Source organism: Aulonocara sp. 'chitande type north' Nkhata Bay, linkage group LG5 (genome assembly GCF_057382095.1).
Source record: "Aulonocara sp. 'chitande type north' Nkhata Bay isolate Kocher_YH1m ecotype deep benthic linkage group LG5, A_spYH_male_GT1.1, whole genome shotgun sequence".
NCBI lineage: Eukaryota > Metazoa > Chordata > Actinopteri > Cichliformes > Cichlidae > Aulonocara > Aulonocara sp. 'chitande type north' Nkhata Bay.
Window position 1 is genome coordinate 6,662,510 of NC_141348.1, and position 15,180 is coordinate 6,677,689.

Genomic DNA, 15,180 nt, shown 5'->3' on the forward strand with positions numbered 1-15,180 from the left:
TAAGACAGCTCAGTGTACTATCCTTGGATTCACTCGCAAACCTCTGTGGGATTCCCCTGACTGCTCTGTCCTCTGTTTCAGTGCCCTGGCCCGCCACTGCCTACCTCACGAAAACACTTACAAGGGTTTTTGGGCTTCGCGAACTTCTACCGCCGCTTCATCAGGAATTACAGTCAAGTAGCCGCTCCCCTAACTCGTCTAACTTCCTCTAAGCTTCCTTACCATTGGAGTCCAGAGGCCGACGCCGCCTTCTCCTGGTTGAAAGAACTGTTTACCTCTGCGCCGGTCTTAATCCATCCTGATCATAGTAAACCTTTCGTCGTGGAAGTAGACGCGTCAGGCGTTGGGGTCGGGGCGGTGTTGTCCCAGCGTTCAGGTTCATCTGCTAAGCTTCAGCCCTGCGCCTTTTTCTCCCGCCGCCTCTCACCTGCGGAGAGGAATTATGACGTTGGAGACAGGGAGTTGCTTGCTGTAAAGCTAGCGCTGGAGGAATGGCGGCATTTACTTGAGGGAGCGGAGCATCCATTCACTATTTGGACTGATCATAAGAACTTAACCTATTTACGCACAGCCAAAAGGCTCAACTCGCGCCAAGCTCGATGGTCCCTATTCTTTACTCGATTTAACTTTTCCATCTCTTACCGACCAGGCACCCGCAACACCAAGCCGGATGCTCTGTCCCGCCAGTTCGACCCTGTGTGTGACCCGTCTGATGCCCCCACCATCTTGCCGGCAGGAGTCAGGATCGGTTCTGTCGCCTGGGACGTGGAGGAGGACATCCGCCGTGCGCTGGAGACTGAGCCAGACCCCGGCACGGGCCCTCCGAACCGACGCTATGTCCCCACCGTGGCTCGCCCTAAGGTGATCGATTGGGTCCACAAGGGCAAATTTTCTTGCCATCCGGGTGGGGGGAGAACAGGCTCACTCCTTAAAAGGTATTTCTGGTGGGAGACTATTGATAAAGACGTCAAAGAATATGTAGCTGCCTGTCCTGTCTGCGCACGTAACAAATCGAGCTCACTACGCCCAGCTGGACTTTTACGACCCCTCACTATACCTCATCGCCCCTGGTATCACATTGCGTTGGATTTTGTCACTGGCCTTCCCGTCTCCTCAGGTAAAACCACAATTCTCACTGTAGTAGATAGATTCTCCAAAGCTGCACACTTCATTGCCCTAAACAAACTCCCCACCGCAACGGAGACAGCCAAGATTATGACTGAGCAGGTCTTCAGACTCCACGGCATACCTTGCGAGATCGTGTCAGATAGGGGTCCTCAGTTCATTTCGCGGGTGTGGAGGTCGTTCTGCACCGCTCTCGGGGCAAAACCCTGCTTGAGCTCAGGATTTCATCCACAGATGAATGGGCAGGCCGAACGGCTCAACCAGGAACTGGAGGCCACCCTCCGTTGTGTCACTGCCTCCAACCCCGCCTCATGGTCCTCATTGCTGCCATGGGCAGAATACGCTCACAATTCGCTTACGTCTTCTGCTACTGGCCTCTCGCCTTTCGAGGCCTCCATAGGTTACCAGCCGCCTCTCTTCCCCGACCAGGAGGCTGACCTCGAGGTTCCCTCGGTCCAACACCATCTCCGACGTTGTCAGCGGGCGTGGAGGTTGACCCGTCGGTCGTTGTGCCGGTCCGTTGCTCGCCAGTGCCTGTACGCGGACCGTCGCCGCAGGGCAGCCCCTGCCTACTCCCCTGGGCAGAAGGTGTGGTTGTCTGCTAAGGACGTTCCCCTCAAGGTGGCATCTCGTAAGCTGGCCCCGCGTTTCATTGGACCCTTCGTAGTGGAGCAGGTCCTCAGCCCTTCTGCGCTGCGGTTGAAGCTGCCGTCCTCGCTGCGCATTCACCCGACCTTCCACGTCTCCCAAGTCCGTTGTGCCCTCCTTCCGCTCCCCCTCCTCCCGCCCGGCTCGTTGATGGGCATCCTGCCTTCGCGGTCCGGCGCATTCTGGACGTCCGTCGGCGGGGACGGGTCCGGCAGTTCTTGGTGGACTGGAGGGGTTATGGGCCTGAGGAGCGGTCCTGGGTGTCTCGTTCCTTGATTTTGGATCCTGCTTTGCTTTCTGCTTTTTACAGGGCCGCGGGTGGCTCGGTCGCCGGGGGTCGACCCTTGATGGGGGGGTAGTGTCGTGGTCTGGGTGGTTTTCCACAGCATCAGCTCCTCCCCACTGGGTGGAGTCTTTGTTGCTCCTCACCTGATGGCAATCGTACCAGCAGTATTTATGACCGGCGCACTCAACTGGTCTTCGCCAGATTATCTGCCAACTTTAGTCAGTTCTCGGCCTCACGTCCGTTCCTTGGTGACTAATCGTGTGTGTTAACCGAATCTCTGTTTTTTCTCGTCAGCCTCTGAAACCCACCTACCAAGCTCTCCTGGATACCAGTTGCTGCCTGCCTCCCTGCATTGCATGCAGCACCCGCCTGGACCTCTCCTGCCTCCCCCCTCCACGCAACCCCCACCTGCAAGCTTGTAAGACAGCTCAGTGTACTATCCTTGGATTCACTCGCAAACCTCTGTGGGATTCCCCTGACTGCTCTGTCCTCTGTTTCAGTGCCCTGGCCCGCCACAGTTTCCCCTGCCCAGTACCTGCACCCAGTTATCCCTGCCATCTAGTTATCACCACAGTATTTTTCTCTCGCCTCAGACACCTAGTTTATGTTCATTGATTCAGTCTGCACTTTCTGTTAGCCTCTGAGCATTGTAAAAATAAATCTCTTTTCGTTACACCTCACCCCTGGCCTCCGGTTTTGAATCTGCACTTGAGTCCATCCCATGTCCACGGGCCACTGCGCCTGACACTTACACTCCAGAGCCAGTGTGTCCCCTCCCCTCATAGCACCCCTGCCCACTTGGCCCCCGTATCAGGCGAGTATGGAAGGCTGGATAGCCCATGACGGGTAAGATCCCACCTCGAAACCCTGGGACAACCTAAGGCAGGCACAGTCACGATTACTCGGCCTCAGTCCCTGTGAGCTCAGACTCACTGGTGAGATGAAGTGAAGAAGACGGGGCCTCAAGGGTAAAGCCGCTGGCTGAGGCGGAGGGGGAAAGTGGCAAGTGGAGCCCTACCTTCTGGCTGAGGACAAGGAATGCTGTTATTTAAGGTGGGAAATCAAAATTTGGGTTAGCAAATTTGGGAAGGAGAAAATTGACTGTTTAAAGGGAAAACTGTGAAGGAGTCTGAAACACTGCAAAGCAACACATGCAAAATCACACACACACAAACAGAAAATGCATTAACCTTACAAAGACAAGACAAGCTCATGATGATTAATGCATAGACATTGATTAAACCTGGCTTAGAACACAAACATACGCGATGAAGATCAGCTTGCTATTTGTATGAGTGATAGAATGGGGTGAATGTATAATAGAATACACTTGAGTTTGAAGCTGAGGAATAACTCAAAAGAAGCTATATGACAAAGGGAGTTATGGAAAAAAGAAACAGTGATTAAAGTAGTTTTAAAAGAGTGACTTAGGAGTGCTCTCGTACTGAGTGATCAAAACCAGTGATCACGGTTGAAAGAAATAAAATAATTTAATAAGGTGGTAATGTTTGAACATGTATTTCTCTGGTCACGGCAACTTCTTGAGAGATGACTCAGTATGCAAAGTAGTTGAATGACTTGGGACAGGAAAAGAAAAAGAGGAACTTGGGTTTCCTGTCTGACTGTGTGAGTGAAGCTTGCACTGGAGGAGACACTGTGACTGTGTGGCGTTTAACAAGACTTTCTGTGTATTGAGCAGGTGAAATTATGTCAGCTGACTTCGGAGTGAAAGGACCATGAAGAACTTGTGGCAAAATGTTCTGTGTTTAGGATATTTGAGGTTGTTGTTGTAGTGATGGATTGATTCGGTCAGTTTGCTTTGGATGTTCTTGTTATTTTAATAGAGGGAGTTTGATTATCCATGGATATGTCTGAGAGGGGCCCATTATTTTGGTAACAGTGCACTTAGAGAAAACCTGTCAGGTGATTTTGTTTTGTGCTTTGATGAGCTAATAATCAGCTCTCTTTCTCTCATTTTTGTTCTAAGCAGGCCTGCAACAGTGAATAACAGCGCTGAAAATTCTCAGGAAGAGCAAATATAAGGTGGGCTTTCCAGATTACAACTGGCTGAGGAGAAGCCTACCTGTGATCAGGTCTGTCTAAAAGGATTGTAGCGATTCAATCCAGTCAAAAGCATAAAAAACTAGCTTCCAAAACAAGAAACAAAAAACAAAACAGAATAAAACAAATGAATGAGCTCAATGTTGCTGAGAGTGGAGAATCTGATTATTTGCGCGGGGGTCTCCACTATTAGCAATACCTGGTGTGAATATGTATGAATAGGATGTGTGCAAATGGACGGTGACTGGACGGACGAGGTGAACGAAGGTTGGACCAACTGGACACTGAGGTAAAGACTGGACTAAGGTTAAGCACATGACTGATGACTGTTCTGTTTTAAGTTTTCTTTCTTATAACACAGATTGGATGATAAGTGAGGAAAACTCAGTATGAAATGTGAAGTTTGGGTTAACACACAGGTTTTGTTTACCTGAGAAGAGGATTGATGAGGTGTGAAATGATATGACTAACCTTTTTCTTTAATTTTCTAAGCTCAGGTAAAGCATTTGTGACACATCTTAATGTGTCACAAAAGGGGGAATTTAAGGTTTAATTTGAAATGGGTTTTAGGATCATTTTTATGACTTTTGGGGTGTTTGATGATTTAGATTAGAGATGGCACGATACCACTTTTTTATGTCCGATACCGATACCGATATCATAAATTTGGATATCTGCCGATACCGATATGAATCCGATATAGTGTTTTTTAATCAACAAAACTGTTTTTTTTAAATATCTTGCTGCATTTTGTATAAGTTCATACTCAAGTTTAAAACAACAACTACACTAAAGCTATTCTGTTATACCTGTATACAAAAAAAATATTTCATAGTTCAGCAATACTGATCAATCTAATAAACTTAGACCTACACCATCCTCCCTATTCTGGTATTTTAAAGAGTACTTAGCGTAAATATTAAGCAACCTAACTAATAGGGTTCCAACTCCCAGCAACAACAAAATTAAATAAATAAAAAATAGGGAACCACCCCTCACGCGCCACCTCATGATGCTTAATCGACGTAATCAACCTTAATTTGATGCAGTGTGAAAAAAAATGCACAGAAATCAATTATTTTTCAAGAAATATTAAATAGATTCAACATCTTTCTTCAACAAAATTGCAGACTGCACAGATGGTACCTTCCCAAAGTAAAAAGTACTATAGCTTACTAGGGTATATATATTAGACTTAATAGTTACTATATACAGTAATTGACTTCTATTCATTTTACATCAAATTAAAACTTTGGGTGTCAGATAATTATTTATTAAAAGCTCGACATTTTAAATGAGAATAAGAAAGAAAAGTATGTCTTTGTGCCCCCTTTTCCCTGTTAATGCCCTATCGGCCCCCCTGGCTAAACTTTGCTAGATCCGCCCCTGCACAGTTACCAGCGTCAGCTACGTAGAAAAAGATCCTCGAGTAGAAAGTAATATTAAATACATTCTAACAACAGCTGATCAAGCTTAAACGTGCTGCTGTTGTTCAGCCGCTGGTTTCCTCTTTCTGGTGCAAAGTGGGCCAAAAGCAAACTAGAGAGACGGACTCGCGACAGAAAAGCCGATCAGCTGATCGTTAAGCAGTTTCATGATTGAAGTAGCAGCCGGAGAGCGAGAGGCAGTCGCTTGTTAAGCTTAACGCAGGAATGCTTTACAAACATTCAGAGATGGACTTACACACTTGCTTTACTTCTCTCGGGATAACTTTGTCGGAGATGAAATGCCGGGTTGCTAGCGAAGCTCCACATGCTATCCAGACCACCGACAGGTCCCGCATGCCACAGCCGCTCTATCACGTGATGCATACTGCTCCGACTGCTAACGTTCTGAGGTGAGTTACGGCGTGTTGCAAGTTTTGTGAGGTGCTTTCGCGATATTTAATGGATCGATTACATTTTTTATTTTTCTCCGATATCCGATCCAGTAATTTAGGTCAGTATCGGACCGATACCGATACGTAATATCGGATCGGTCCATCTCTAATTTAGATATGGTGAAACTGAGGCAGAAATTGTTATTTTCATGTTCAAGTTGAAGGATTAAAATGAACTGAATCCTGTTTAGAAGATAAACTCTTTACACACATAAAGAGCATTGAGATTAAGTAAAGTTAATATAAAGGATAGAGCCCAGAACATGGTATCTTGAACCAACTTTGAATGATTAAGGGAACATTAGATGAACACAGTAGATTAGTGAGGTGTAGCAGGGAGAGGCTTTCTGCTTTCTATCCTTTACAGGAGAACATTCCAGTACCACAGCGACCACAGGGGTGGCGAGGATCTCCAGTTTCACAAAACAGGTCACATCTGGAGTACACGCTGTGGACAGGGCGACCCCGGAGGCAAAGGTGGTGTGGCTGAAGGTGCTCAAACAAAAGTGGAAGGAACCACGCTGGACGGGTCCTTACGAGGTCATTGCCAGAACGACTACAGCAGTTCAACTGGAAGAGAAAGGCGACACCTGATACCACTGGTCGCAGTGTGCACCAGCACACGAGAGCTTGGTAGAGGAAAACTCGTCTTCAAAGAACACAGGTGTCAACAAACAGAGGCAGAATAAACCCTCTCACCTGTGCAACGGGCCGACCAGTAGTCCACCTGGAAGGCCGAAGAAAGAAGAAGAGCATCGCAGAAGGTCGCCGCGCCACCAAAAGGAGCGGTAACAAATTGAAAGAACTAGAAGGAGTGAAGGTGTAGGAAGTAGATTTAGGGCAGCTCACAGCCCGGCGTAAACGCAAGGTGCTGTCTCACAGCTTGATTTATTTGTTTGATTTTTTGATGACAAAATAATTAGGAAACATTGAAGCATACAACCCGTTGAGGGGAGAGATAGGGTTCGGCAATTAAAAGGTATTGTTTTGTTGAGCAAAATCTCTTTTGTTATATTTTAACTTTTAATATGAAACACGCCTCTCTGGAGCTTTTCTCCTTAGGGTACCCGGGGAAAAAACCCTTATCCATAGAGACTATGCCAGCTTCCAAACAGATAAGAACAAACTAAAAGCTAGAAATAAACAACTTAAACATAAACAAGCACGAAGAACAAACAACACAGAATCCACATCTGAACCAAAGATTAAGACAGTGAAATGTGGATTATTGAATATTAGGTCTCTCTATGTTGCAGGGCGCATTTTCTGAATCGGTCGGACGCGGATGCCAGTCCAGCACAGCACTTCCTGAGACAATAGTTGCTCAAACGGGATCGCTGAAAAGACTAAAGCGCGAGGTGTCAGGTATAGGTGATGAGTGTCTCAGCACATACAATGGCATAGAATTAAATTATGTTAAAGGGTCCACCAGCTCATTCACGTTTGATTTGTGTGACGTCATTAAGTGTGCAGGAGCTAGTAGCAGCTGGAGAGCATATGATGTGTGGGTCTGTAATCACCCTATGATATGCTCCAGTCATGCTTATTGGAGCCCCTCCTGGGGCAAACACATCCATACATACACAGCAGGTCAGTGGTGCTCCTGGGAAGGTGAGGTAGGTTGGACAGGAGTAGGATGGCAGCCAAATGTGCCAGAAGGCCTGCAAGGAATAGTAATTCAAAGGGTTTATTCTGTTTTTCATAACCCTGTCACCATCTTCTTAGGTCCATGGAACATACTGCCTAAAGCCGAGAGCCCGGGAGGCGTATTCTATCTGGTAATCAGAGTGGACATGTCAGGAACAGATTCGTTTGGGGTAATTAGGGTACACTTAGTTTACCCCAAAGCCTGAGTCACACTTAAAAACTCAACCACCACTCTAACTGATAAACTAATAATCTCGGCACCAAACACGATAGGGCAAGCGGAGAATGCCAATTCATTTATGCCAAAACAAGATAACTATACATGTTTCAGGTTTTCTACAGATAATGTAAAGTACCACGTGGGAGAAATCGACCCTACTTGGTGTGCCGTCACACCCACGGGAAGAACCACGAATAATGTGAGTGACCCGAGCACATTAATGGGAACATAGGCAAGAAGTGGGTTGTATTATTATTGTGGGCAAAGCACCCTTTTGGTTCGTGTCCCAATGGGAAGCGTAGGGACATGTGCGATGGTGCGACTGGGAGCTCCACTCATACTGATTGGAAATCAGGTAAAGGCTATTCAGCAACACAACACACGTACCTTAGCAGCCAGACATAAGAGACACATTTTGGCAAAAAGAGGGACCCAGGGTATACATGCATATGACCCCCGGTTAAACTCTCCGACTAGGATAGACTCCATAGGAGTGCCCAGGGGAGTTCCCAACGAGTATAAGCTGGCAGACCCAGTAGCTTCAGGGTTTGAAAGTATATTCCTTTGGATAACGCCTAATAAGAATGATGACCGCATTAACTACGTTCATTACAACTTGCTGAGACTCTCTAGCCTTACCAGGGACGCCATGGAACAACAATACTGCCCCAGATGGCTCAGTAACCCGAGCTCTGGAGGGCCTGAAAATTTGTCTAAAACCATGCATGAGCACTCAGGTATTGAAAACCCGCTGGCATCCTGGATGACATCCGTGTTTGGACAATGGAAAGGTGTGGGGTTATATCAGTGATGTGCTCATTGGCTGTATTTTTGGGAATATTGGTAATCGCTGGGTGTTGTATGTGTCAGAGGATTGTTGGTAAAGATAGTGGCGAGGGTTGCGAACCCTGGCTGGGTTGGGGGCAACATGAAGTATGGTGACATTCCTGTTGGAATGTCAAAAGAGGGAATGTTGGGATTCAGAGATTCTTTTATTGCTATCATATAATTTGCCTTATGAAGAATGTATTAATAACATGTTTCACAGTATCATTTATCAGTAATATTTCCTACAGGGTTTATATTGCATTGAATATGTCTGTCATCACATTGACCTTTCTATGTTTATAGGTTGAGTTCATTTTATACACAATGCATAAATGTGCTTGGTTAGAGTTGATGTTCCATTCTAGAAGGTTTTAAGCTTCACTGGTGAGAGTGTCCAGATGATACATGCTGAGGGGAGATGAGAACATAGCAGGTTAATTGCATGCACGCTTACGATATACATATTAATCTAGTAGCAGGTCTGAGCAAAGGCCTAAGTGTCTTCTGCTTCAGTTTGAGACTGGCTGCAAAGTACTCTACTTAGTGATTAATGACGAGGGTCCATTATTAGCTCTCAGAGATGCTAAGACCTGAAGTTATTACCTTAAAAGGCAAGTAATGTAGAAAGGAGAAGTTATATGTCGGTGTAAGGTTATATGTACGTGATGTACCCTTGTCTGCACGAGTTGAACTTTTGCCCGTCTGTCACCATGTATTTTTGAACTGTATTGACGTAGGTGTGATATTTTGTCCTATAAAACCAGAACCCAATGTATTCTTGTCAGAGCAACACATTCCGTATGCTGATGGTTGGTTGTTCTCCTGTGATGATAAAACTCATCGTTTGATTGCACTTTTCCGGAGTCTCCGTCGTTTGTTGTCTGGTCTAAAGTTGATCGATCTCGCAGCACTGACCAATACCATCCATATTTCACCAGGGCCAGTGTTGTTAGATGAGGCCATCCACATTGCACTAGGGCCTGTGATGCTATCTTATACCATCCACATTACACCAGAGCCTGTGATGCTGGCTTATACCATCCACATTACACCAGGGCCAATGCTTCCTGGGAGTCCATCTTCACCACACCAGGGCGTGTGCTGCTCGTTGATGCCATCCACATTACACCAGGGTGTGTGTTGCTGACCAATCCCATCCATATTTCACCAGGGACAGTGTTGTTAGATGAGGCCATCCACATTACAAATGGGCCTCTGCTACTGGCTGAGGTCAACTACAATTCACCAGGGTGTATGTTGCCATCTGAGAACATCTACATTTCACCAGGGCCTGTGTTCATGGCTGAGCCCAACAACATTTCTCAAGGGCCTGTGTTGCTGGCTGATCCCATTCACAATACACAAAGGCTTGTGCTACTTGCTGATGCCATCCACATTACACCAGGGCAAGTGTTCCCTGTGAGGCCTTCTTCACCACACCAGGGCCTGTGCTGTTGGCTGAGGCCATCCACATTACACCAGGGACTGTGATGCCGGCTTCTACCATACACATTACACCAGGGACAGTGCTTCCTGTGAGGCAATCTTCACCCCACGAGGGCCTCTTCTGCTTGTTGATGCCATCCACATTAGCGCCTATGGTGCTGGCCGATATCATGCACATTTCACCAGGGCCAGTGGTGTTAGCTAAGGCCATCTACATTACACCAGGGTGTGTGGTGCTGACCAATACCATCCATGTTTCACCAGGGCCAGTATTTTTAGATGAGGCCATTCACATTACAACAGGGCCTGTGCTACTGGCTGAGGCCATCTACATTTCACCAGGGCTTGTGCTGCTGTCTGAGGCCATCTAAATTTCACCAGGGCCTTTGCTATTGGCTGAGGCCAGCTAAATTTCACCAGGGCGTACGTTGCTGGCTGTTGCCATCCACAATACACAAGGGAGTTTGTTGCTGGCTGTTGCCATCCACAATGAACAAGGGCCTCTGCTATTGCTGATGCCATCCACATTTCACCACGGCCAGTGCTCCCTGTGAGGCCATCTTCACCACACCAGGGCCTGTGCTGCAGGCTGATACCATCCACATTACACCAGGGTGTGTGTTGCTGACCAATCCCATCCATATTTCACCAGTGTTGTTAGATGAGGCCATACACATTACAACAGGGCCTCTGCTACTGGCTGAGGCCAACTACATTTCACCAGGGTGTATGTTGCAAGCTGAGAACAACTACATTTCACGAGGGTGTATGTTGCAAGCTGAGGCCATCTACACTTCACCAGGGCCAGTGTTCATGGCTGAGGCCAACAACATTTTGCCAGGGCCTTTGTTGCTGGCTGATCCCATCCACATTACACCAGGGCCTGTGCTCCCTGTGAGGCCATCTTCACCACACCAGGGCCTTTGCTGCTGTCTGAGGCCATCCACATTACACCAGGGACTGTGATGCCGGCTTCTACCATACACATTTCACCAGGGCCAGTGGTGTTAGCTAAGGCCATCCACATTACACTAGGGTGTGTGGTGCTGACCAATACCATCCATGTTTCACCAGGGCCAGTGTTGTTAGATGAGGCTATCCACATTACAACCGGGCCTGTGCTACTGGCTGAGAACATTTACATTTCACCAGGGCCTGTGTTCATGGCTGAGGCCAACTACATTTCACCAGGGCCTGTGTTGGTGGCTGATGCCATCCACAATACACAAGGGCCAGTGTTGCTGGCTGATGCCATCCACAAAAAAAGGGCCTGTGCTACTTGCTGATACCATCCACATTTCATCAGTCCCAGTGCTCACTGTGAGGCCATTTTCACAACACCAGGGCCTGCGTTGCTGTCTGAGGCCATCCACATTACACCAGGGCTTGTGTTGCTGGCTGATGCGATTCACAATACACAAGGGCCACAAGCCAGCTGTAGCTACTCCTCCGCCTGCACCTCAGTTTAGGAGAGGACTGCGACGATCAAATGCTAGCTGGGATGCACAAGGTCGGCCTATCTGTCGGAGTTGTAAACTAGCAGGACATATAGCTAGGTTTTGCCAGACCTCCATGTCTTCTCAGCCAAGTTTAAACTAGATGACCCTGCTGCTGAGGTCCGAGGGGCGGGAGCTTTTGGTTCACCTAAGGAATTAAGGGCCACAGAAACATTTATTGGGCAGTGTCCAACAGTGAAGATAGTGATCGAGGGGGTGGAGCTTCAAGGCTTGTTAGATACAGGATCACAAGTGATTTTGATATAGGAGAGTTTGTTAAATGAGCATTTTTCCCAGGCTAAGCTTGAGAAAACTCCAACCGCCTTTAAGCTGAGAGCCGCCAATGGTCTGGAAATTCCCTATACCACCTATGCTGTCCTGGACATGGAAATAGAAGATGTTAAGGTTCCTGGACGCGGGGTTGTGGTGGTAAAAGATGACCATTGCACGCACCCACTGATTGTTGGTATGAATGTTGTGACTGCCTGTTGGAATGTATTTAAGTGGCCGGAAAAGACTGCTCCTGTCCCACAGCAATTAACGAATCAACAGGCCTGGAGGACTGCCTTCGCAACATGCGTAGAAGCAAGTACAGTGGAGGACGGAATGGTGGGGTATGTACGGTTAGCTGGCCGAGGCAAAATTAAAATTCCCCCAAGGAGTGAAATAATGGTGTGGGGCCAGGCTCAGATGGGTCCGCAAGGAACGGATTATTGTGCCCTGGTGGAGGCACTGCCTGAAACCCCTGATGTGGGGGTGGCGAGAACCCTCGTCATGGTAAAGGCCGTGAGAGTGCCAGTGAGGATTTGTAACCCACACCCCTATCCTCTTTTTATAGGTCGCTACCAGAAACTGTGAAAGTTATTCTGCGTAGATGAAGCCGACGTACATGGCTCACAGGACCAGAGCCTGTCCCTTGGGACAGATGATGTGGTGGAGGTGGCTCTGGTCGACAGTGGCGCCCCCGCGGAGGATGAAGGATTACCTGAGGAGGTGAGTAAATTGATTGAAAGACCTGATCTGTCTGAACTGCAACAGGGCGAGCTGCGGGCTTTACTGCTTAAATGGAAGAAGGTGTTCTCTAAGGATGACGAAGATTTTGGGAGGACTGACCTGGTGCATCATTGTATCCCCACAGGTGATGCAGCCCCCATTAGGGGGAAGTATTGTCCTTTGCCCCCTGCAATGTATAAAAAAATGAGGAGCCTCTTGACAGATATGATGGAAAAGGGAGTTATCCGGGAAAGCTGTAGCCCGTGGACTGCACCCATTGTTTTGTTGAGGAAAAAAGATGATACCTGGAGGTTCTGTGTGGACTACAGAAAATGTAATGCGGTGACACATAAGGATGCTTTCCCCCTGCCACGAATAGAAGAGACATTGTCAAGCCTTTGTGCAGTAGAACAACATTGTGTTGCCCAGGTGGCCTCTTTCAACTACGAGATCAAGTATCGTTCGGGTAAGAGCAATATTAATGCTGATGCCCTTTCTCGATTCCCCACTGTCCAGCATAGCACCTGGAAGAGGCTGGATCAGAGCGTGGAGTCACTTCAGCAGCCATTGAACTGACCTGTGAGGCAGAGGGGAGTGACTGGGCAGAAGCACAAGCTGGTGATCCGGATATTCAAGTGGTAAAGCAACTTGTGGAAGCTCATGTCGCGCCCATAAAGTTAGAACGTCAGACATTGTCACATGGTGTGCGGCGACTCCTGCAGCAACAACAAAGACTTCTGATCCAAGATGGCATACTGTGCCGTAAAGTGCTGGATGAATATACCCAGGAGTTTCTTTATCAAGTTGTGTGTCCCAGTTCCAAGTGCCATGAGGTGTGGCGGAGGATCCACGAGGCTGCTGCCCATGCGGGGATAGACCGAACCCTCTCTCGGATATGGCAGCGGTTCTACTAGGTTAACATGGAAGGGAAGGTACATCAGTTTCATCTGGGTTGTGTCCCCTGTAGTTTACAGAAGGAGAGAGTAGAACCTAGGGCTCCACTACACCCTATTTCAGTCTCATACCCTTTGGAGGTCGTAGGCATGGATTTCCTGTCCTTAGGCCGGCCCACTGACACTTACCAGATCATACTTGTGGTTACTGATCTGTTTACACGGTTCGCTTGGGCTATCCCTACAATAAACCAAACAGCAGAGACTATAGTAAAGGCTTTGTGGAAGTATGTGATACAGCCGTTCGGTTGCCCAGGCCGACTCCACTCCGACCGTGGGTCTAATTTCGAATCTGCATTAATGAAACAACCGCACGACACCTTACCACCCTGCAGGGAATGGTAGTGTAGAACGTTTCAATCAGACCCTATTGAACATGCTTCGCTCACTAGAATCAGTTAGACAGAGTCAGTGGGTAGGAAATCTGCCAGAACTCGTCCATGCTTATAACAATACTATCCATATTTCCACAGGTTATGCGCCTGCCTATTTGATGTTTGGTTGACCCTTGAGACTTCCCATTAGGCGTGGCCCCCCAGCAGGCGAGGCAGGATGTAAGTGAATGGGTGTATTCTCATCAACAGAAACTCTCCCTAGCTTACCGTTTGGCTGGGCAGAGGATGTATAGGGCTGCCTCCCAACACAAAAGCCAGTATGAGAAGAGAGGTTGTACCCTCCCACTGTTGCCCGGAGAGAGAGTCTGGGTATGTGACCGAAACAGGCAGAGCAAAGGAAAACTGTGTTCCTGGTGGTCTGCTGAGCCGTATGTGGTGTTGGAACAGGTGCGAGATATGGGCTTAGTGTATAAGGTCAAACCAGAAAAGGGGGGTAATATACAAACTTTACACAGGAATGCCTTGAAAGTGTGCATTGCTCCTCAAACAGACTTTACCCCTCCTATGGAGGAGCCAACCACAGGCACCTTATCATGCGAATTCCTGAGATCAGATGGCCCAGGACAAGACTCAGCTGTCCATCTGCATCTTAAGGACAAAGGACACTCTTTCGAGGATGCCAATGCTCACATTTTGGACAGAGAGGACAGATGGTTTGAAAGAGGAGTGAAAGAAGCCACTGTGAGCGACCATCTTTGAACACAGGCGGGGGTTTACGACACCAACTCTCTGCCATCTATAATCCAGTTTTGAGATCCCTTCCCAGACGCCTTAACGCCCACTCACATCCTGGGCCATCTGATCTCAGGAATTCGCATGATAAGGTGGGGCCAGGTTTCACAATGAACTCACCCAAAACTCTGGCTGATTGGGACCCACACCCAGTTTCACACCTTGGCTCAGGCGATTAGAGGATCATCAGGGGGTCCTTTTGTCCCTCTGTGGGGGGACACTCCCACTAGGTTTATAGGGCTTTGGAGTTGACGTCACGCCGCAATGCATTGTGGGAGCGCAGCGCCATTTTCGGGGTCTACGAATCGAAACAACACACTGTGTTGGAACGACGACTACAAGAAAGATGCTTAAAAGCAGCTCAAAAGAGAATGAACTGTATAGAGACCGATTGCGTCCAGAGGCGAAGCAGCGGTACTTGCAGAAAATAGCGTGCATTGGAAATGTGGACCCGTATGAAATACGGCCGTG

At 47.8% G+C, this 15,180-nt stretch overlaps 1 pseudogene; it reads left to right on the forward strand.

Moving 5' to 3' along the window:
• Window positions 1-2,879: 2,879 nt before the first annotated feature.
• LOC147329791 (uncharacterized) lies at window positions 2,880-13,205 on the forward strand (annotated as a pseudogene).
• The last annotated feature ends 1,975 nt before the right edge of the window (window positions 13,206-15,180 follow it).